Below are 24,783 nucleotides of genomic sequence, written 5' to 3'. Positions count from 1 at the left end.
TTTATCAATCTTGGATCAAAATCACGTAATACATAGTGACCCTTAAAGTCACGTAAAAACAAACGTATTCCTTCTGGGGAGCAGCAAATAACTGCACCTAATTCTTTCAATGTCTTAATACCTAACACATTTTCTGGACATGACTTCGTAAGTAACAGATCAGTAGTACGGGACAATGGACCTACTTCTAGAGTAACTGGTTTGGAGATTTCGTTTACTATTGGCTTTCCTGAAAATCCAAGGGAAACATTTCTTGAGCCTGAGAGCGGAGCCCCTGGAACCTCGTCGTGACTAATAGTAGTCCTACTTGCCCCTGTATCAATCAGAAACTTTCTGTCTTTCCCTAATACTTGACTGTAAACATAGGGACCCTCTTGATCTACAGGTATTTCGATGAGAGGCAAGCCTACCTCCCTCTCTAGGCTGTTTCATGAATACTGCTGGTATTCTGGATACTCGGACTGTGCATACTGGTACATCTGCTGTGTAACATGCTGTGGTGCAGCTATAGGCTGCGATGCTGTAACTGTCTGTGGTGCATTCTGTGGTGACTGAGAAGTCTGTGAAACTTGTTCTTGTCTAGGCGGACGTGGTCTTTCTTTAGTCTTACCGGTAGCTATATTGTGTTTCAGAACTGCACACTCGTTTATAAAATGACCTGGCTGTTTACAATAATTGCAGGTCCCTTTAACAGGAACTGCAGGATGACTGGCTTGATTCGTACCCCTCTTCTGACTGTCTTGAGGAACAGATTGTGCAACTAATACTTTCATTTTCGTGTCTTTCATACGTTTCCTTTCATGGTCTTGCTCTTCTCTGATTCTATTCTGGTGATACTGAAGCATCTGAAGCATTTGGGACGGAGTATTAGCTTGCCAGGTACTTTCGACTTTCAAAACTCTATTTTTAACTTGAGGACTTGAATTCTCGACTAGTTTAGTAACAAAAAGATGAGGGTATGACTCACTACTCGTCTTGAGACCACTGTTGATACTGAAACATTTCTCAAACCTAGAATAAAAATCACTAGTATCTTCGTCTGGTTTCTGTTTACAGGCTGAGATTGCATCCCAGTCTTCCTTTTTTGTGGCTAGTAATCTTGGCAAAACTTGTATTAACAGTTCGGGTAATTCTTTACATTTGTCTCCTAGACCGGTACCTGGTACACGTATGTTATCTTCAGCTTCTAGAGCTGCCCAATCTATCTTTTTCTCTCCCACCTCCCATTCTTTTTCCTTGAGTTTTTCATATATGCCCGCAGGCAACAGAACCTTTAACATTTTAATTATATCTGGATACGTGTATTCTCCCATACGGAGCATGTCTTTTAATTCACGATGGAACCCTTCTGGATCTTTATCGTGACAGGGAATTAACTTCTTCATCTCTAAGAGTTCCATCTTTGTAATCGGGGTGTAAACAAATACTCGTTGCATTTCACCAGCTGGTGTCCTAACTGGGTGTACTTCTCGTAACGGATGCTGTCTGTCTATGTAAAATGGTTTACTTTCTGGAGGTGAGACATGAACAAAATGCGGATTCAGAAACGTTCTATATTTGTGGCGCTGTTCTAGAATGATACTAATTAAATCGGTACCTAGACCTTTCCATCTATACTGTAGTAACTCGTTCAATACATCATGTAACGGACCTGGATCAGAATGTTGACCCTCATACAGAATGATGAGGTGCTGGATCATATACATACCCACCAATCGCTGCTCGGCTGGGGGCAGTTTCAGAAACATTTGTGCCACTATTTCGTCTGAAAAAGTGGTAGAATCAGTAGCCCATCGGACTGCTGATCGGGCTAGTTCTTGTTCATGCATGGTACTAAGTTCACTATAACCGATTCGTGATTTCAGAATGTGATCGGTAGCTTGAAATACTTGCTCTAGAGAACCTCGTTCTGGTGCTGGAGAAGGAACAGTTTTCTTGTAATCTAGACGTGAATGTCTGTCGGAAAGTCTAGTTCTACCTACATACGCTATTCTGGAAGGATTCTCATCGTCTACTTCTTCAGTATCAGAGTTACTTTCTTTCTCGCTTACTTGTGCTGCTTTGCGTTGTTCGTGTAACCTTATTATTTCCTTACGAATTTTCTTGTACATACTCTCTATACTACTGAGTGTCTTGTGTCTTCCTTCGGTTATATGATCACTCCACCTTGTCAGGACTTTCATTTCGGTCGGATCTTTGGTCGGATAATCTTGTTCCCTTATTAAACAATTAATTAGAAACTTTAATAGCATGAGCTGAATCTCAGCTTTCCTTAGAGACATGACTTCGCCAATACTTTCTGGATCTGTTCCTGTATGAATGAAACGATATATCCTGTCTAGATCTTCTTTCATATTCGGTAGGGTGTCCAAATACTCGGTCACCCGTCTTACGCGTAATGAATATATAACCATACTATCATCACCTGGGACCGGGTCATAACGGCATTCGGTAAGAGCTCGCCTGATATCTGCAACAGACTGATGTTTGGGCGTGCGCTGTAACGCACGTTCATGTAACTCGGCTAATATTACACGTTTGTGTGGCGGCGGGGTTCCCGGGGGACCTCCTCCCACGGCCCCTAAACTGGAATCGTCGACTGATACTCTTCGTGCTGGCAGAGTGACCGATGTAGCGGGTACTTGTACTGTGGGCTGGACCGGGGGTACCGTAACGGGTGCCCCGGTGACTGGAGGAGCAGGAATTACATTATTTACAGGAGCTGGCGGAACAGGATTTGCATATTCTGGGACTGTGTCGTCCAAATAGGACGAGAGAAAAATATCAGCTGCGGTCGGTTTGTGACGTAGCTTGGTCGGAACTAATGGTGGCGGAAAATTACTGGATGCCTCCGGGGTTGCCTTTGGCAAGCCCTCGGCAAGAAGAGGGTACATACCCTTAATAAGGGCATTCCTCTGTCTGTCTGACTGTTCGGTTTTAACTCGTTCACCTATTTCTATTAATTCCCTTTCTTGGGCTCTTTCTGTGGATTCTCTACTTAATTCTGACTTTCTGATTTCTTTTTCGGTTCTTTTATGAGATTCTTTGCGCCATAACTCGATGGCATCTTTCTGTGACTGTCTGGCTTTCTTTTTCCATAATACTTCTTCTACTCGCATGATGCACTCGGCATCCCATGTGCCTGATACAGGCCATCTATATTTCTCTTCTAATTCCTTGGTGTACTCGACCCATAAATCTAGATATAATATGGCACTTATGCCATGCTTTTGATACATAAAATGACCTGGACTGTCCCTAGGCGGGACAGGAACTGCTTCCTCGAGCAGACATTTTCTAGTTTTTAACTGACGTAACTTGGAGAACAGAGGCATGGCTGAACTAGAGTCTGGTTATAGGAAGTACAGGAGGTAACCCATAGACCACGTTGGGGAGGGTGCGTTATGTAAACAAGAACAGGTCCCAACAGGTATTATTTAAAAGACTGTTTCAATCGGGGTATGCCACAGGCATTACTAAGAACAGAACACAAGGAGTCAGAGGAATTGAAAAAAGGGTGGTATTATTCACCAAGGACAAGGGGTAATGCATTTACAGTTTAAGACAGCACTGTAAAGATTAGATCTTGTGACAACCCAGTGGCACTTGGTGCAAGGTGCTATATACAGTTTGAAGTGAAATGAGAAGTGCAAGTGCTTTTAAAAACAGCATAAGTGGCGCATACATGAAATTATGTACATCATTTAAAGCTTCAATTACAGAACAAGTTACAATCACTTGGACAATAGTTTTTCGCATAAAAGCTTTAAGTGTGATATGCGTCGTATGGTTCAAGCTGTGTGGTCGACGGCGTTTCGATCCCCTTGATTTAGGATCGTCATCAGGACGGGGTTGTCGATAGGTACAGTGCTGATCGCGTTCCGTCCTAGTGCTGCTCGCAAGGTAGGGCAGCGTCAGAAATCATGTACAGCACAGAAGGCAGGCGCTCATCTGGCGTGGCTGATCGGCAGTGAATGCGGGAACAGCTATTTGCTGTATGCGCCACTTATGCTGTTTTTAAAAGCACTTGCACTTCTCATTTCACTTCAAACTGTATATAGCACCTTGCACCAAGTGCCACTGGGTTGTCACAAGATCTAATCTTTACAGTGCTGTCTTAAACTGTAAATGCATTACCCCTTGTCCTTGGTGAATAATACCACCCTTTTTTCAATTCCTCTGACTCCTTGTGTTCTGTTCTTAGTAATGCCTGTGGCATACCCCGATTGAAACAGTCTTTTAAATAATACCTGTTGGGACCTGTTCTTGTTTACTGAACTAGAGTCTGGACACAATACAATACACAATGAACACGATGATTACTGGAAAACAACACATTCATACCACGACATTGAAAACACATTGAAAATGACATTTAAAATAACAGTTCGGACAGAAACATTACCTGGAATACTTAAGAACAGAAACACATGAATTTCTCGAGAACAGAACTTACTAGAATTACTAGATGCACTGCTGAAACAGTACGAAACTTACCGGTCCCATAAAGAGACACGTCAGGACCCGCATCCACCTAAGTGGACACTTCGTGTTGGATCTGTGTACCCAAACCCACGGACCAGAGACAATTGAATTGACCCTGTCTAGATACTACCCCAGCAACGGTACTCACCGGGCAGCAAGAACGGAAGGCCTCGGACTGGACTGGACTGCTACGACGACGGACGGACGAACTTCGGACTTCAGTTACGGGTGGGCCTCCGGATACCTCGGACCTTGGACTCTCGGCTTGGGCTCTGGTCGGGACTCGCCGCGTTCCTCCACCGCCTCGTCTGGATGCTGGACCGCAACCTCCGTCTCCTCCGTGGGCCTGAGGGATACTTGAAGCAGAAATATCTGCACGTGCACGGTATGGTTCCGTCACGGCTGCAGAGGGTCAGGGGGCTTGCGTGGCTTCTCCGGCGCGTGGGGAAAGGGCAAGTCCCTATTCGGGCGCCATTATGTGGTAAATAAATAATTAAATACCTGTTCTGTTTTTCGGAATAATTAATTAACAGATAGCTCAATAAATAAGAGTCAAGATTCGAGGTAGCTGGGGTTTGCAGGTTTTAATACAGCATAAAGGACAGGAACAGGACAACCTGCACGGGGAAGATCTGGGATGGCTAGCAACTTTTTAATAACAGTGCACAAGCATATATAGTTAAACAAAATACATGGTATTCAATACAATAGGCGTAGCAGTGGGCAGGGCCTGTAGCAGTCGCGAAAGATAAGGCATAAAGTAGGTGTAACAAGAGGCGTGTACATAAACATGTGATGTAAACGTAACAGAATATGTCATAAATGGGGCGGAAACATGGAGGGGGCTACCTGAGGAGCCGGGACCTCTGACCTAGTGGTGCGCGCAAGCTGGCAATGACGTGTTACCGGGGAGAAGCTGGGGGCTATGACTTCTGCGCTAGAAGGGGAGACGAAAGTCTGGAGAGTCAGAGCGACATGTACCTAAACACTATCTAGTATCTGATGTTTAGAGAACATGTTGATAGAATCCAAAAGTTATCGGGACAAAGGCTAACAGACACTAAGACTGGTGCATGCATTATTCTACATGTAATGTGTGTTGGGGAATATCAAATGACCATTAATACAGTATTTCTCTTGCATGGAGACGTAAAGGCTAGACGATGACTGAAACTATTGATGCGATTCAGTAGCTTTAGGAATGCAGAGAAGGAGGGCTGGACTGATAACTAGAATCATAATATACTCTTGGCAGACTGGCAGGCAGAGCCAGGCCGAGCCGGGCACTGTGAGGCAGGAAGTAAGTGAAGGGTCAGGGATACAGGTGGGGGCTGTATCGCTCCTCAGCGAGGGTTCAGGAGACAGGAGCTGAATCTGGTGTCCGGGCCCTTTTGAGGCCTAGAAACGGGGACTTTTACTGAATTAACGTGCACACTGTGAAACGTGGCAATATAACTTTACATAGGCCTGATATTCGTTGTATTCACGAAGACTGGAAACTGACATACTAGAGATGGACACAACTGTAATTGCGTCTTTAATCGGTCATGGGGAATACATATGCATATTAATCATGCACATATAACATAGGGTGGGGAACACGTAGGGACACAGAACATGGCAAAATTTACTTTTCCACAAGAGGACAGCCACCGAATCATTATGTGAACCTGAGGACACCCACTCAATCATTATTTGAACCTGAGGACACCCACTCAATCATTATTTGAACCCGAGGACATCCACTGAATCATTATTTGAACCCAAGGACATCCACTGAATCATTATGTGAACCTGAGGACACCCACTCAATCATTATTTGAACCAGAGGACACCCACTGAATCATTATTTGAACCCGAGTACACCCACTGAATCATTATTTGAACCCGAGGTCATCCACTGAATCATTATGTGAACCTGAGGACATCCACTCAATCATTATGTGAACCTGAGGACACCCACTCAATCATTATTTGAACCAGAGGACACCCACTGAATCATTATTTGAACCCGAGGACACCCACTGAATCATTATTTGAACCAAAGGACACCCACTGAATCATTATTTGAACCCGAGGACATCCACTCAATCATTATTTGAACCAGAGGACACCCACTGAATCATTATGTGAACCTGAGGACACCCACTCAATCATTATTTGAACCAGAGGACACCCACTGAATCATTATTTGAACCAGAGGACACCCACTGAATCATTATTTGAACCCGAGGACACCCACTTAATCATTATTTGAACCAGAGCACATCCACTGAATCATTATTTGAACCCGAGGACATCCACTGAATCATTATGTGAACCTGAGGACACCCACTCAATCATTATGTGAACCTGAGGACACCCACTGAATCATTATTTGAACCCGAGGACCCCCACTTAATCATTATTTGAACCAGAGCACATCCACTGAATCATTATTTGAACCCAAGGACATCCACTGAATCATTATGTGAACCTGAGGACACCCACTCAATCATTATGTGAACCTGAGGACACCCACTCAATCATTATTTGAACCAGAGGACACCCACTGAATCATTATGTGAACCTGAGGACACCCACTCAATCATTATTTGAACCAGAGGACACCCACTCAATCATTATGTGAACCTGAGGACACCCACTCAATCGTTATTTGAACCCGAGGACACCCACTCAATCGTTATGTGAACCTGAGGACACCCACTCAATCATTATTTGAACCTGAGGACACCCACTCAATCATTATTTGAACCCGAGGACATCCACTGAATCATTATTTGAACCCAAGGACATCCACTGAATCATTATGTGAACCTGAGGACACCCACTCAATCATTATTTGAACCAGAGGACACCCACTGAATCATTATTTGAACCCGAGTACACCCACTGAATCATTATTTGAACCAAAGGACACCCACTGAATCATTATTTGAACCCGAGGACATCCACTCAATCATTATTTGAACCAGAGGACACCCACTGAATCATTATGTGAACCTGAGGACACCTACTCAATCATTATTTGAACCAGAGGACACCCACTGAATCATTATTTGAACCCGAGGACACCCACTGAATCATTATTTGAACCCGAGGACACCCACTTAATCATTATTTGAACCAGAGCACATCCACTGAATCATTATTTGAACCCGAGGACATCCACTGAATCATTATGTGAACCTGAGGACACCCACTCAATCATTATGTGAACCTGAGGACACCCACTGAATCATTATTTGAACCCGAGGACACCCACTTAATCATTATTTGAACCAGAGCACATCCACTGAATCATTATTTGAACCCGAGGACATCCACTGAATCATTATGTGAACCTGAGGACACCCACTCAATCATTATGTGAACCTGAGGACACCCACTCAATCATTATTTGAACCAGAGGACACCCACTGAATCATTATGTGAACCTGAGGACACCCACTCAATCATTATTTGAACCAGAGGACACCCACTCAATCATTATGTGAACCTGAGGACACCCACTCAATCGTTATTTGAACCCGAGGACACCCACTCAATCGTTATGTGAACCTGAGGACACCCACTGAATCATTATTTGAAGCAGAGGACACCCACTGAATCATTATTTGAACCCGAGGACACCCACTCAATCATTATTTGAACCCGTGGACATCCACTGAATCATTATTTGAACCCGAGGACATCCACTGAATCATTATTTGAACCCGAGGTCATCCACTGAATCATTATGTGAACCTGAGGACATCCACTCAATCATTATGTGAACCTGAGGACACCCACTCAATCATTATTTGAACCAGAGGACACCCACTGAATCATTATTTGAACCCGAGGACACCCACTGAATCATTATTTGAACCAAAGGACACCCACTGAATCATTATTTGAACCAGAGGACATCCACTCAATCATTATTTGAACCAGAGGACACACACTGAATCATTATGTGAACCTGAGGACACCCACTCAATCATTATTTGAACCAGAGGACACCCACTGAATCATTATTTGAACCCGAGGACACCCACTGAATCATTATTTGAACCCGAGGACACCCACTTAATCATTATTTGAAGCAGAGCACATCCACTAAATCATTATTTGAACCCGAGGACATCCACTGAATCATTATGTGAACCTGAGGACACCCACTCAATCATTATGTGAACCTGAGGACACCCACTGAATCATTATTTGAACCCGAGGACACCCACTTAATCATTATTTGAACCAGAGCATATCCACTGAATCATTATTTGAACCCGAGGACATCCACTGAATCATTATGTGAACCTGAGGACACCCACTCAATCATTATGTGAACCTGAGGACACCCACTCAATCATTATTTGAACCAGAGGACACCCACTGAATCATTATGTGAACCTGAGGACACCCACTCAATCATTATTTGAACCAGAGGACACCCACTCAATCATTATGTGAACCTGAGGACACCCACTCAATCGTTATTTGAACCCGAGGACACCCACTCAATCGTTATGTGAACCTGAGGACACCCACTGAATCATTATTTGAAGCAGAGGACACCCACTGAATCATTATTTGAACCCGAGGACACCCACTCAATCATTATTTGAACCCGTGGACATCCACTGAATCATTATTTGAACCCGAGGACATCCACTGAATCATTATTTGAACCCGAGGTCATCCACTGAATCATTATGTGAACCTGAGGACATCCACTCAATCATTATGTGAACCTGAGGACACCCACTCAATCATTATTTGAACCAGAGGACACCCACTGAATCATTATTTGAACCCGAGGACCCCCACTGAATCATTATTTGAACCAGAGGACACCCACTGAATCATTATTTGAACCAGAGGACATCCACTGAATCATTATTTGAACCAGAGGACATCCACTGAATCATTATTTGAACCTGAGGACACCCACTGAATCATTATTTGAACCAGAGGACACCCACTGAATCATTATTTTGTGGAAAAGTAAATTTTGCCATGTTCTATGCCCCTACGTGTTCCCCATGTTATGTTATATGTGCATGATTAATATGCATATGAATTCCCCATGATCGATTAAAGACACAGTTATAGTTGTGTCCATCTCCAGTATGCCAGTTTCCAGTCTTCGTGAATACAACGAATATTAGGCCTATGTAAAGTTACGTTGCCACGTTTCACAGTGTGCACGTTAATGCAGTGAAATGTCCCCGTTTCTAGGCCTCAAAAGGGCCCGGACTCAGATTCAACTCCTGTTTCCTGAACCCTCTCCGAGGAGCGATGCAGCCCCCACCTGTATCCCTGACCCTTCACTTACTTCCAGCCTCGCAGTGCCCGGCTCGGCCTGGCTCTGCCTCCGAGTCTGCCAAGAGTATGTTATGATTCTAGTTATCAGTCCAGCTCTCCTCTTCTGCATTCCTAAGCTACTGAATCGCATCAATAGTTTCCGTCATGGTCTAGCCTTACTGTCTCCATGTAAGAGAAATACTGTATTAATGTTCATAGAATATTCCTCGCACACACAATATATGTAGAATAATGCATGCACCAGTCTTAGAGTTAGTTAGCCTTTCCCCTCCTGACTTCTAGTTTATATCAACATGTTCTCTAGACACAAGATATCAGATATGCCTAGGTACAAGTTGCTCTGACCCTCCAGACTTATGTCTCCTCTTCTAGCGCAGAAGTCATAGCCCCCAGTCTCTCCCTGGTAACACGTCATTGTCAGTTTGCGCGCACCACTAGGTTAGAGGTCCCGGCTCCTCAGGTAGCCCCCTCCATGTTTCCACCCCGTTCATGACACTTCTGTTACGTTTGCATCACATGTCTATGTATACGCCCTGTTCAAGCCCTCTTGTTACCTCATTTCAGTCCTTATCTTTCGCGACTGCTACAGACTCCGCCCACTGCTACGCCTACTGTAATTGAATTCAATGTAATTGTTTAAGTATATATAGCAATGTACTGTTATTAAAAGTTAGCGCGCTCATTCCCTGTCCCCCAGCAGCTGCCGGGCCCTGCCATCCCTGCTCCCATACAGGCTGTCCTGTTCCTGTCCTTTATGCTGATTAAAGCCTGTTAACTCCAGCTACCTCGAATCTTGACTCTTATTTATTGAGCTATCTGTTATTAGTGTATCCTGAAAAATAGTATCGGTAATTAATTATTTATTTACCACATAAAATGGCGCCCGAACAGGGACTTGCCCTTTCCCCACGCGCCGGTGAAGCCACGTAAGCCCCCTGAACCTCTGCAGCCGTGACGGAACTCTACTGCGCACCGGCAGATATTTCTGCTTCAAGTATCCCTCAGGCCCACGGAGGAGACGGAGGTTGCGGTCCAGCATCCAGACGAGGCGGTGGAGGAACGCGGCAATTCCCGACCAGAGCCCAAGCCGAGAGTCCAAGGTCCGAGGTATCCGGAGGCCCACCTGTAACTGAAGTCCGAAGTCCGTCCGTCCGTCGTCGTAGCAGTCCAGTCTAGTCCGAGGCCTTCCGTTCTTGCTGCCCGGTGAGTACCGTTGCTGGGGTAGTATCTAGACAGGGTCAATCTAAATTGTCTCTGGTCCGTGGGTTTGGGTACACAGATCCAACACGAAGTATTCACCTAGGTGGATGCGGGTCTTGATGCGTCTCTTTATGGGACCGGTATGTTCCGTACTGTTTTAGCAGTGCATCCAGTATTTCTAGTATGTTGCATTCTCGAGAAAATTCATGTGTTCTGTTCTCTCCGAACTGTTATTTTAAATGTTAGTCTAAAATGTCATTTCAATGTGTTTTCAGTGTCGTGGTATGAATGAGCTGTTTTCTCAATTGTTATTGTTTCTCGTGTATTGTATTGTGTTCAGATTCAAGTTTGCAATGCCTCTCTTCTCGAAACTACGTCAGTTAAAAACAAGAAAAGGCTTGCTTGAAGAAGCAGTTCCTGTTCCGCCTAGGGACAGTCCAGGTCATTTTATGTATCACAAGCATGGCATAAGTGCCATATTATATCTAGATTTATGGGTTGAGTACACCAAGGAATTAGAAGAGAAATATAGATGGCCCGTATCGGGTACATGGGATGCCGAGTGCATCATGCGAGTAGAAGAAGCATTATGGAAAAAGAAATCCAGACAATCCCAGAAAGATGCCATCGAGTTATGGCGCAAAGAATCTCATAAAAGAACAGAAAAAGAAATCAGAAAAGCAGAATTAAGTAGAGAATCTTCCGAAAGAGCCCAAGAAAGGGAATTAATCGAAATAGGTGAACGAGTTAAAGCCGAACAGTCAGACAGACAGAGAAATGCCCTTATTAAGGGTATGTATCCTCTTCTTGCCGAGGGCTTGCCAAAAGCAACCCCAGAAGCATCTAGTAATTTTCCGCCACCATTAGTTCCGACCAAACTACGTCACAAACCGACCGCAGCTGAAATTTTCCTCTCGTCCTATTTGGACGACACAGTCCCAGAATACGCGAATCCTGTTCCGCCTGCTCCTGTAAATAATGTAATTCCTGTTCCTCCAGCCACCGGGGCACCTGTAGCAGCATCTGTTACGGCACCCCCGGTCCAGCCCGCAGTACAAGTTCCGGTCACTCTGCCAGCACGAAGAGTATCCGTCGATGATTCCAGTTTAGGAGCCGCGGGGGGAGGTCCTCCGGGAACCCCGCAGCCACACAAACGTGTAACGTTAGTCGAGTTACATGCCCGAGCGTCACAGCGTTCGCCCAAGTCCCAGTCAGTAGCAGATATCAAGAAAGCACTTACCGAATGCAGTTATGATTCAGTCCCAGGCGATGATGATATGGTCCTATATTCATTGCGTGTAAGAAGGGTGACCGAGTACTTAGACACCCTGCCAAATATGAAAGAATATCTAGACAGAATATATCGTTTTATCCGTACAGGAGAAGATCCAGAAAGTATTGGTGATGCTATGAACAAAAGAAAGGTCGAGATTCAGCTCATGCTGTTAAAATTTATAATTAATTGTTTAATAAGAGAACAAGATTATCCAGAAAGAGATTCGACAGAAATGAAAGTCCTGACCAGGTGGAGTGACAATATAGCCGAGGGAAGACACAAGACACAAGGATGTGTAGAGAGTATGTGCAAGAAAATTCGTAAGGAAATAGTGAGGTTACACGAGAAACGAGAAGTAAGACAAGCGTCCGAAAAAGAAAATGACTCTTCTACTGAAGAGGTAGACAGCGAGAATACCGACAGAATAGCGTATGTGGGTAAAACTAGGCTTCCCGACCGACATTTATGCCTAGAACACAAGAAAGTTTCCTTCCCTCCAGTATCAGAACAAGAGAGTCTTGAACAAGTATTTCAAGCTACCGATCACATTCTGAAATCACGAATCGGTTATAGTGAACTCAGTTCCATGCACGAACAAGAACTAGCCCGATCAGCAGTCCGATGGGTTACTGATTCTACCACTTTTCCAGACGAAATAGTGGCACAAATGTTTCTGAAACTGCCCCCAGCCGAGCAGCGACTGGTGGGTATGTATATGATCCAGCACCTCATTACACTCTATGAGGGTCAACATTCTGATCCAGGTCCGTTACACGATGTCCTGAACGAGTTACTCCAGTATAAATGGAAAGGTCTAGGTACCGATTTAATTAGTATCACTCTAGAACAGCGCCACAAATACAGAACGTTCCTGAATCCGCATTTTGTTCACGTCTCACCTCCAGACAGTAAAAGATTCTACATAGACAGACAGAATCCGTTACGAGAAGTACACCCAGTTAGGACACCGGGTGGTGAACTAGAACGAGTATTTGTTTACACCCCTATTACCAAGATGGAACTCTTAGAGATGAAGAAATTAATTCCCTGTCACGACAAAGATCCAGCAGGGTTCCATAGAGAATTAAAAGACATGCTCCGTATGGGAGAATACACGTATCCAGATATCATCAAAATGTTAAAGGTCCTGTTGCCCGCAGGGGTATATGAAAAACTCAAGGAAAAAGAATGGGAGGTGGGAGAGAAAAAGATAGATTGGACAGCGCTAGAAGCTGAAGATAAAATACGAGTACCAGGTACTGGTCTTGGGGACAAATGTAAAGAATTGCCCGAACTGTTAATTCAGGTTTTGCCAAGATTATTAACCACGAAAAAGGAAGACTGGGATGCAATCTCAGCCTGCAAACAGAAACAAGATGAAGATACTAGTGATTTTTATTCTAGATTCGAGAAATGCTTTATTATAAACAGTGGTCTCAAGACAAGTAGCGAGTCATACCCTCATCTTTTTGTCACCAAACTAGTCGAGAATTCCAGCTCACAAGTTAAAAATCGAGTTTTAAAAGTCGAAAGTACTTGGCAAGCTAATACTCCGTCCCAGATGCTCCAGATGCTCCAGTACCACCAGAACAGAATCAGGGAAGAACAAGAACACGAAAGGAGACGTATGAAAGATACGAAAATGAAAGTATTAGTTGCACAATCTGTTCCACAAGACAGTCAGAAGAGGGGTCCGAATCAAGCCAGTCATCCTGCAGCTCCCGTTAAAGGGACATGCAATTATTGTAAACAGCCAGGTCATTTTATAAACGAGTGTGCAGTTCTGAAACACAATATAGCCACTGGTAAAACTAAAGAAAGACCACGTCCGCCCAGACAAGAACAAGTTTCACAGACTTCTCAGCCACCCCAGAATGCCCAACAGACAGTTCCAGCACCGCAGCCTATCGCTGCAACACAGCACGTTACACAGCAAATGTACCAGTATGCTCAGTCAGAGTATCCAGAGTATCAGTCATATTCATGAAACAGCCTAGAGAGGGAGGTAGGCTTGCCTCTCATCGAGATACCTGTAGATCAAGAAGGTCCCTATGTACACAGTCAAGAATTAGGGAAAGACAGAAAGTTTCTTACTGATACAGGGGCAAGTAGGACTACTATCAGTCATGACGAGGTTCCAGGGGCTCCGCTCTCAGGCTCTAGTAATGTTTCCCTTGGATTTTCAGGAAAGCCAATAGTTAACGAGATATCAAAACCAGTTACTCTAGAAGTAGGTCCATTGTCCCGTACTACTGATTTATTACTTACGAAGTCATGTCCAGAAAATTTGTTAGGCATCAAGACATTGAAAGAATTAGGTGCAGTCATTTGTTGCTCCCCAGAGGGAGTTCGTTTGTTTTTACGTGACTTCAAAGGTCACTATGTATTACGTGATTTTGATCCAAGATTGTTATAAGTTCCGCAGCATTTATGGGCGCAAGGTCCAACTGATGTAGGATATATGCAAATCACACCCCATCGTGTGACTCTCAAGCAAGGTGTGGTATTACCACGAATCAGACAGTACAGATTACCGCCTGAGGCTGTAGCAGCCTTATCCAAAATTATTGACGAGCTCATTGCTCAAGGAGTGGTTGTAGAAACTGACTCAAATGTATGTAATTCTCCTATCATTCCAGTCATGAAGCGTACTGATCCAAATGCACCTCCAGTATATCGATTAGTGATTGACCTTCGAGAACTTAATAAATGTATCATACCTCAGTACCCAGTTGTCCCGGATATTTCATCACTATTGACAGCTATTGATTCCGAAGCTACGTTCTTTACAGTAATCGACCTCAAGAACGCATTTTTCAGTGTCCCCATTCATCCAGATAGCCAGTACCTTTTCGGATTCTGTTTAAACGGAAAGAGCTATAAATTCACACAAGCTCCTCAAGGTTTCACAGAAAGTCCTAGCATTTACAGTCAAGCACTTAAAAGACAACTAGACAATGTCCGCATGCCAACTGACACTGCCCTACTCCAGTATGTCGATGATCTACTGATCACAGCCCGTTCTGAACGTGACTGCGAGCGAGCGTCACTTACAGTCCTGTATTTTCTAGCCGAGATGGGGCACAAGGTGTCCCCTTCAAAGCTTCAATTCTGTGTCCAGCAAGTGGTCTACTTAGGACACTTACTGTCCAAGAGGGGTAGGCAGTTGACACCAGACCGTATCCAGTTAATAGCGAGTCTTCCACAGCCCAAGACCCAGAAGGAGGTACGAGCTTTTATTGGCCTCACTTCTTACTGTAGACAATGGATTCCTCAGTATGCATATCTAGCCAAGCCACTGATACAGTTAACGACACAGGAGGCAGCCACATCGACTGTCCTCCCTTGGACATCTGAACATACACTTGTTTTCAATGAGTTAAAGAAAGCCTTATGCCAAGCACCTGTTCTAGCAACACCGAACTACAGTAAGCCTTTTACACTTTTTGTCACAGAACGTGATGGTACCGCATTATCTGTTCTTACACAAGATCAAGCAGGACAGTACAAGCCCTGTGCTTATTTTTCGAGCACATTAGATCCAGTAGCCCAGGCTCTGCCTGCGTGCCTCAAGTCAGTTGCAGCCACAGCTCTAGCTATCAGACAAAGTGATTCCATAGTGTTAGGACATTCCCTGACAGTACAGGTTCCACACTCCGTGGAAGTTCTTTTAAACCGAACACAGACTCAGCACTTGACAATTGCACGTTTAACAGGTTATGAACTGACACTGTTCCAGCCACACATGGAAATCAGACGCTGCAACGTTTTAAATCCTGCTACACTGTTACCGTCAGTTACTTTAAATCCTGCCACACATGACTGTGTGGAAGTTATTAACACTATGACAAAGCCAAGACAAGACCTGACAGACATTGCATTACCTAATCCTGACCTGACACTTTATGTGGACGGTTCATGTATGAGAACCAGTACAGGAGAACTAGCAGCCGCGTATGCAGTGACTACTGAAACCGAAGTTATAGAGACACACCGTATTGATACCCTGTCTGCTCAAGCAGCAGAGCTAGTCGCTCTGACCCAAGCCTGCATACGTGCCAAGAACCTGAAAGTAAACATTTACACAGATTCCTGTTATGCATTCGGAGTTGTACACGACTTCGGAGTGCTCTGGCAGGAGAGAGGTTTCATGACTTCTCATGGAACCAAGATTCAGCATGGTCTCCTCATTCAAGCTCTGTTAGATGCAATACATTTACCGACAGCTATCGCTATCATGAAGTGCAAGGCACATACTAAAGTTACTGACATTGTTTCCCAAGGTAACGATCTAGCAGACCGCACAGCCAAACTTACAGCTCAGACACCAGACATCCCTGTTAGCAAGACACAGACGCGCACTTCAGATCAGACTACTTGTATGACAGTTAAGGACCCTACACAAGATGTCATAGACATACAGTTACATGCCACTCCCGAAGAAATCAAGAAATGGTCCGAACAAGGAGGGGTCCAGACAGATCAGGGATGGGTGACGAAGGGAAAAGCCACATGGTTTCTCCCCGACTCTATGGTTCAAGTAATTATCAATACCGCACATAGTCCAGCACATCTAGGAGAGAAAGCTATGTTAGACAGTATTCAGAACATTTGGTTTAACAAGCATTTACGAGCTGCAGCCAAGCAGAAAGTCCGTACCTGTATGATATGTTGTCAGTTTAATCCAGGTAAAAGTGTCTCGGTGGAACAAGGTGGATTCCAGCCTCCTGACCACCCTTTTGAAGTCCTCCAGATGGATTATATTCAGATGGAGCGATGTAGAGGTTTCAAGTATGTCCTCGTAGTTGTATGCGCTTTGTCCAGGTGGACAGAAGCATATCCAGTCCCAGATTACACAGCCGCGACCACTGCCAAGCAGTTGGTTCGTGAATTCTTCCCCCGTTATGGACTCCCTAGGGTCGTGTATTCTGATAACGGCCAGCCATTCTCGTCAGAGTTAATGAAGCATGTTTCCCTTTTGTTAGGGTACCAGTGGAAGTTCCATTGTGTGCGCCATCCAGAAGCAGCCGGTCTCGTAGAGAGACATAATCAGACCCTGAAAATCCGCATTGCCAAGATATGTAAAGAGAAAGGTGTAGACTGGCTAGTAGCTCTGCCAGTTGCTTTGTTTTTCATGCGAATGGTCGCACATTCCAGATCAGGTCTGTCCCCGTACGAGGTCGTATTCGGCCGCCCCCCAAACATGTGGGGTACACCTAGACCCCGTAGTATTACCGATGTTTCAAGTAATATGCTGACAGATTACCTAGCTTCCTTGATGTCTGCCCTCCACTCTTGTCGTTCACAGGTTGCCGCTGCATTTCCAGACAATACCGAGGTTAAACCGCATGAGGTCGTACCAGGGGATATGGTCCTCGTCCGCAATTTTGATCGTTCAAGTCCGCTGGAGCCCCGCTGGAAGCAGCCGCAACTAGTCCTTCTGACCACCCGCACGGCCGTGAAGCTGGAAGGTCGCAAAGTCTGGGTGCACCTGTCTCATGTCAAGAAATTTCATGGACTCCGAGTAAAAACTGTTTCCAAGAACATTTCCGAGGATTGCCCAGATTCTAAAGACTGCCAAAATACTATTCCTAAGGACTGTCCCGCAATTGACTTTGATATAACGCCCTCTCTGTTAGAGAAAACTCCGCAGCAGGAGTATAAATTGAAACTCCGGTCTAGTAAAATAAGTCAGCCAGTTTAATTGTCTAAGTCCTCCCCTAGGTGAAACGGTTAGACAGGTTTCTGACATGTATAAGATAGATCCCCACAGAGAGAGAGTTAGTGAGAACTCTAAAAGTTGCATTATTATTTTATGTTTTCTGCTATATCTAAGCCTGATGATTACCTGCACAAGTTATGCATTGTATTTATGCTTTCCAGTTTCACATGTACATATGTTTTCTAATTCTACAGTAGAGCACACATTTAGTGATCTTCCTCCTCACGAGCTATCCTATCGTCTTGCTATGCGCAACAACACATTCATCCGTATGTTACACTATTCACACCAGACCAGCAATGCCACTAATTGTTGGGTGTGTGGTCGACTCCCCCCTTTCCAGATACCGAAGGGAGTTCTGCCACTCTTTCCTTATCCGTTTTCACATAATGGTTCGTGTGGAGCATGGTCCACGTTAACGTCATCCTCGAATGATATGTCCCTTCTGAATCGAACATGTTTTCCAGATAAGCAAGGTCTCTCCCATAAAACAGGGTCAGATCTAGAAAATGAAGTATATGATTTAGGTAATTATTCTTCGAACTTCATGGTCCTGAATGTTCAATCTGATACTACTCCAGACTTGCCTGCCATTTCAGTACTACCAGTAAAAGGCGAATTATGTGTCAGAAAGAATGGTTCCGTACATGTAGGACATAGTGATTGTACTACTACTGTCGAGTATAGTGACAGTGGGAAATCTATTTTCAAAGCCTCACGTCATTCATATTTTGTTTGTGGTCAGACCGCATATGTTCGTCTGCCCCCCGATTGGGATGGTACATGTTATATTGCCTTCCTACTGCCACCGGTTTTTCTAGCCCCATCTGATTATCATAGAAACACACATCTAGTACACATTAGACATAGAAGGGAGATCGAGTCCCCAATTGTCGATCAAACTGAAACTGCTCTAGAACAATATCAAGACTTCAATAAAGGTTTCTTCTTCTTTATAGGCCCTGTCCAGAATAGTAAGTTAATCCGTAGGTTAACCAGAACCCTTGAAGCAGTAGTGAATGAGACTACTTCTGCTCTAGGTAACTTAACTGAAGAGCAATCTGCTATGAGATTTGTCGTTTTGCAAAATCGTCTCGTCCTTGACGTCATACTGGCCGATAGGGGCGGGGCTTGTAGAGTCATCGGATCTAGTTGCTGCATTTTCATTCCTAATAACGCGCCGTCTGTTTATTCAGCTATAACCGGACTTCATAAAATTGCCCATCAGTTACACCAAGATCCAGGCACCTGGACATGGTCCGGTTGGCTCTGGAGTATTATATCTGCCTGGGGATGGAAAGTATTGTCATTTCTAGGTATTGCAGTAATGATCATATTCAGTTGCTGCCTCTGTATACAATGTGGCCCTGCGATTTGCGGCATTTGTGCTACATCCTGTATTCCTAGTCCTAAGTCCCGTTCCAAGACAATTCGAGACGAGCAAATGATGCTGTCTGAAATGATAGATGGTATCATGAATATTGATGTTTCCTGATGGAAACGTAGGGTCAAGGAGGGAATGTGGAAAAGTAAATTTTGCCATGTTCTATGCCCCTACGTGTTCCCCATGTTATGTTATATGTGCATGATTAATATGCATATGAATTCCCCATGATCGATTAAAGACACAGTTATAGTTGTGTCCATCTCCAGTATGCCAGTTTCCAGTCTTCGTGAATACAACGAATATTAGGCCTATGTAAAGTTACGTTGCCACGTTTCACAGTGTGCACGTTAATGCAGTGAAATGTCCCCGTTTTAGGCCTCAAAAGGGCCCGGACTCAGATTCAGCTCCTGTTTCCTGAACCCTCTCCGAGGAGCGATGCAACCCCCACCTGTATCCCTGACCCTTCACTTACTTCCAGCCTCGCAGTGCCCGGCTCGGCCTGGCTCTGCCTCCGAGTCTGCCAAGAGTATGTTATGATTCTAGTTATCAGTCCAGCTCTCCTCTTCTGCATTCCTAAGCTACTGAATCGCATCAATAGTTTCCGTCATGGTCTAGCCTTACTGTCTCCATGTAAGAGAAATACTGTATTAATGTTCATAGAATATTCCTCGCACACACAATATATGTAGAATAATGCATGCACCAGTCTTAGAGTTAGTTAGCCTTTCCCCTCCTGACTTCTAGTTTATATCAACATGTTCTCTAGACACAAGATATCAGATATGCCTAGGTACAAGTTGCTCTGACACTCCAGACTTATGTCTCCTCTTCTAGCGCAGAAGTCATAGCCCCCAGTCTCTCCCTGGTAACACGTCATTGTCAGTTTGCGCGCACCACTAGGGTAGAGGTCCCGGCTCCTCAGGTAGCCCCCTCCATGTTTCCACCCCGTTCATGACACTTCTGTTACGTTTGCATCACATGTCTATGTATACGCCCTGTTCACGCCCTCTTGTTACCTCATTTCAGTCCTTATCTTTCGTGACTGCTCCAGACTCCGCCCACTGCTACGCCTACTGTAATTGAATTCAATGTAATTGTTTAAGTATATATAGCAATGTACTGTTATTAAAAGTTAGCGCGCTCATTCCCTGTCCCCCGGCAGCTGCCGGGCCCTGCCATCCCTGCTCCCATACAGGCTGTCCTGTTCCTGTCCTTTATGCTGATTAAAGCCTGTTAACTCCAGCTACCTCGAATCTTGACTCTTATTTATTGAGCTATCTGTTATTAGTGTATCCTGAAAAATAGTATCGGTAATTAATTATTTATTTACCACAATTTGAACCTGAGGACATCCACTCAATCATTATGTGAACCTGAGGACACCCACTCAATCATTATTTGAACCAGAGGACACCCACTCAATCATTATTTGAACCCGAGGACAACCACTGAATCATTATTTGAACCCGAGGACATCCACTGAATCATTATTTGAACCGGAGGACACCCACTCAATCATTATGTGAACCCGAGGACACCCACTGAATCATTATTTGAACCCGAGGACACCCACTGAATAATTATTTGAATCCGAGGACACCCACTGAATCATTATTTGAACCCGAGGACACCCACTGAATCATTATTTGAACCCGAAGACACCCACTGATTCATTATTTGAACCAGAGGACATCCACTGAATCATTATTTGAACCAGAGGACACCCACTGAATCATTATTTGAAGCCGAGGACACCCACTGAATCATTATTTGAACCAGAGGACACCCACTGAATCATTATTTGAAGCAGAGGACATCCACTGAATCATTATTTGAACCAGAGGACATCCACTGAATCATTATTTGAACCAGAGGACACCCACTGAATCATTATTTGAACCCGAGGACACCCACTGAATCATTATTTGAACCAGAGGACACCCACTGAATCATTATTTGAACCAGAGGACATCCACTGAATCATTATTTGAACCCGAGGATACCCACTGAATCATTATTTGAACCAGAGGACACCCACTGAATCATTATTTGAACCAGAGGACACCCACTGAATCATTATGTGAACCTGAGGACACCCACTGAATCATTATTTGAACCAGAGGACAGCCACCGAATCATTATGTGAACCTGAGGACACCCACTCAATCATTATTTGAACCAGAGGACACCCACTCAATCATTATTTGAACCCGAGGACATCCACTGAATCATTATTTGAACCCAAGGACATCCACTGAATCATTATGTGAACCTGAGGACACCCACTCAATCATTATGTGTACCTGAGGACACCCACTGAACAATTATTTGAACCCGAGGACACCCACTCAATCATTATTTGAACAAGAGGACACCCACTCAATCATTATGTGAACCTGAGGAAACCCACTCAATCATTATTTGAAACCAGAGGACATCCACTGAATCAATATTTGAACCCGAGGACATCCACTGAATCATTATTTTAACCCGAGGACATCCACTGAATCATTATTTGAACCAGAGGACACCCACTCAATCATTATTTGAACCCGAGGACACCCACTCAATCATTATTTGAACCAGAGGACACCCACTGAATAATTATTTGAACCCGAGGACATCCACTGAATCATTAATTGAACCCGAGGACATCCACTGAATCATTATTTGAACCGGAGGACACCCACTCAATCATTATGTGAACCTGAGGACACCCACTGAATCATTATTTGAACCCGAGGACACCCACTGAATCATTATGTGAACCCGAGGACACCCACTCAATCATTATTTGAACCCGAGGACACCCACTGAATCATTATTTGAACCAGAGGACACCCACTGAATCATTGTTTGAACCAGAGGACACCCACTGAATCATTATTTGAACCCGAGGACACCCACTGAATCATTATTTGAACCAGAGGACACCCACTGAATCATTCTTTGAACCCGAGGACATCCACTGAATCATTATTTGAACCCGAGGACATCCACTGAATCATTATTTGAACCTGAGGACACCCACTCAATCATTATGTGAACCTGAGGACACCCACTCAATCATTATTTGAACCAGAGGACACCCACTGAATCATTATTTGAACCCGAGTACACCCACTAAATCATTATTTGAACCAGAGGACACCCACTGAATCATTATTTGTACCCGAGGACATCCACTCAATCATTATTTGAACCAGAGGACACCCACTCAATCATTATGTGAACCTGAGGACACCCACTCAATCATTATTTGAACCAGAGGACACCCACTGAATCATTATTTGAACCCGAGGACACCCACTGAATCATTATTTGAACCCGAGGACACCCACTCAATCATTATTTGAACCAGAGCACATCCACTGAATCATTATTTGAACCAGAGGACATCCACTGAATCATTATGTGAACCTGAGGACACCCACTCAATCATTATGTGAACCTGAGGACACCCACTCAATCATTATTTGAACCAGAGGACACCCACTGAATCATTATGTGAACCTGAGGACACCCACTCAATCATTATTTGAACCAGAGGAAACCCACTCAATCATTATGTGAACCTGAGGACACCCACTCAATCATTATTTGAACCCGAGGACACCCACTCAATCGTTATGTGAACCTGAGGACACCCACTGAATCATTATTTGAAGCAGAGGACACCCACTGAATCATTATTTGAACCCAAGGACACCCACTCAATCATTATTTGAACCAGTGGACATCCACTGAATCATTATTTGAACCCGAGGACATCCACTGAATCATTATTTGAACCCGAGGTTATCCACTGAATCATTATGTGAACCTGAGGACATCCACTCAATCATTATGTGAACCTGAGGACACCCACTCAATCATTATTTGAACCAGAGGACACCCACTCAATCATTATTTGAACCCGAGGACATCCACTGAATCATTATTTGAACCCGAGGACACCCACTCAATCATTATGTGAACCCGAGGACACCCACTGAATCATTATTTGAACCAGAGGACACCCACTCAATCATTATTTGAACCAGAGGACACCCACTGAATCATTATTTGAACCAGAGGACACCCACTGAATCATTATGTGAACCTGAGGACACCCACTGAATCATTATTTGAACCAGAGGACAGCCACTGAATCATTATGTGAACCTGAGGACACCCACTCAATCATTATTTGAACCAGAGGACACCCACTGAATCATTATTTGAACCCGAGGGTGAATCATTATTTGAACCAGAGGACATCCACTGAATCATTATTTGAACCCGAGGACATCCACTGAATCATTATGTGAACCTGAGGACACCCACTGAATCATTATGTGAACCTGAGGACACCCACTGAATCATTATGTGAACCAGAGGACATCCACTGAATCAATATTTGAACCCGAGGACATCCACTGAATCATTATTTGAACCCGAGGACATCCACTGAATCATTATTTGAACCCGAGGACACCCTGAGGAAAAGTAGAAAATGACTCACTCTCCCCACCAGGGATCTATCCAGCAGTTTGCATAATAGAGCAGCAAAGGAATTGACAGGCAATCTGTAAAATTAAAAGACATCTTTATTATAATTAATTATGAGGCTTCGTCGTCCAACCGTAGTTTTACAATTGAAAGAGGGAGCCTGCCTGAGCTTTCTCAGGCAGGCCTTTTATACAAAAAGTTTGGCCCTAGGCTCACATTCTTGCTGTGAAACACATCATTGCAGGTCGCTCCCATGGTACCATAACAAAGCAGGCTATAATTATGAATTCCATTCTACTTGCCCAAACTGACCAACCCATCTTCCATCATGAACATATGTCAAACTTCACATATTTTCCTGTGCAGGCCGGAGAAGCTCACAATAGAACTGGTTTCCTCCCCATCATATAAACAGTCACCTCCCCATTGTAAAAGCCCAGAAGCAGAGAAACAGAGCCAGGTGTGGAAGATAGAAATGTAGGATAAGGGGTGCTTATGGGTCATAAACAGGCATGGCTACTGTATTCGGCCTTCTAATCTTGCTCAGGCCAATGTACACAACAAGTTGCTCAGATCTTTAATATAGATTGACTAGAGGGCATGGACTGGTTTGGTGAGGCCAAAATCACGTAGGCAGATTCAGCCTGTTCAGGTCAAATGGGAGTCAGGAAGAACTCAAGCTAAGGGGTACGTGTCCTTTAATACTTGCTCTACCAGAATCATTGGCTCATGTATATGCCTATGTAAAGGGCAACACCTAAGATGGCTGCTGTTCACAACATAGAACCTGTGGGCTCACAATGAATTTGTCAATAACTCCTGCATGCATCATTGTATCGTGATGAAAATACACACACATATAAAACTTGCCATTTTCGTTTCTCTGATATCAAAATCATAGCAGAATAA

This window comes from Lissotriton helveticus, chromosome 10 (assembly GCF_964261635.1).
Source record: "Lissotriton helveticus chromosome 10, aLisHel1.1, whole genome shotgun sequence".
Classification (NCBI taxonomy): Eukaryota; Metazoa; Chordata; class Amphibia; order Caudata; family Salamandridae; genus Lissotriton; species Lissotriton helveticus.
This window is presented reverse-complemented; position numbering follows the sequence as displayed.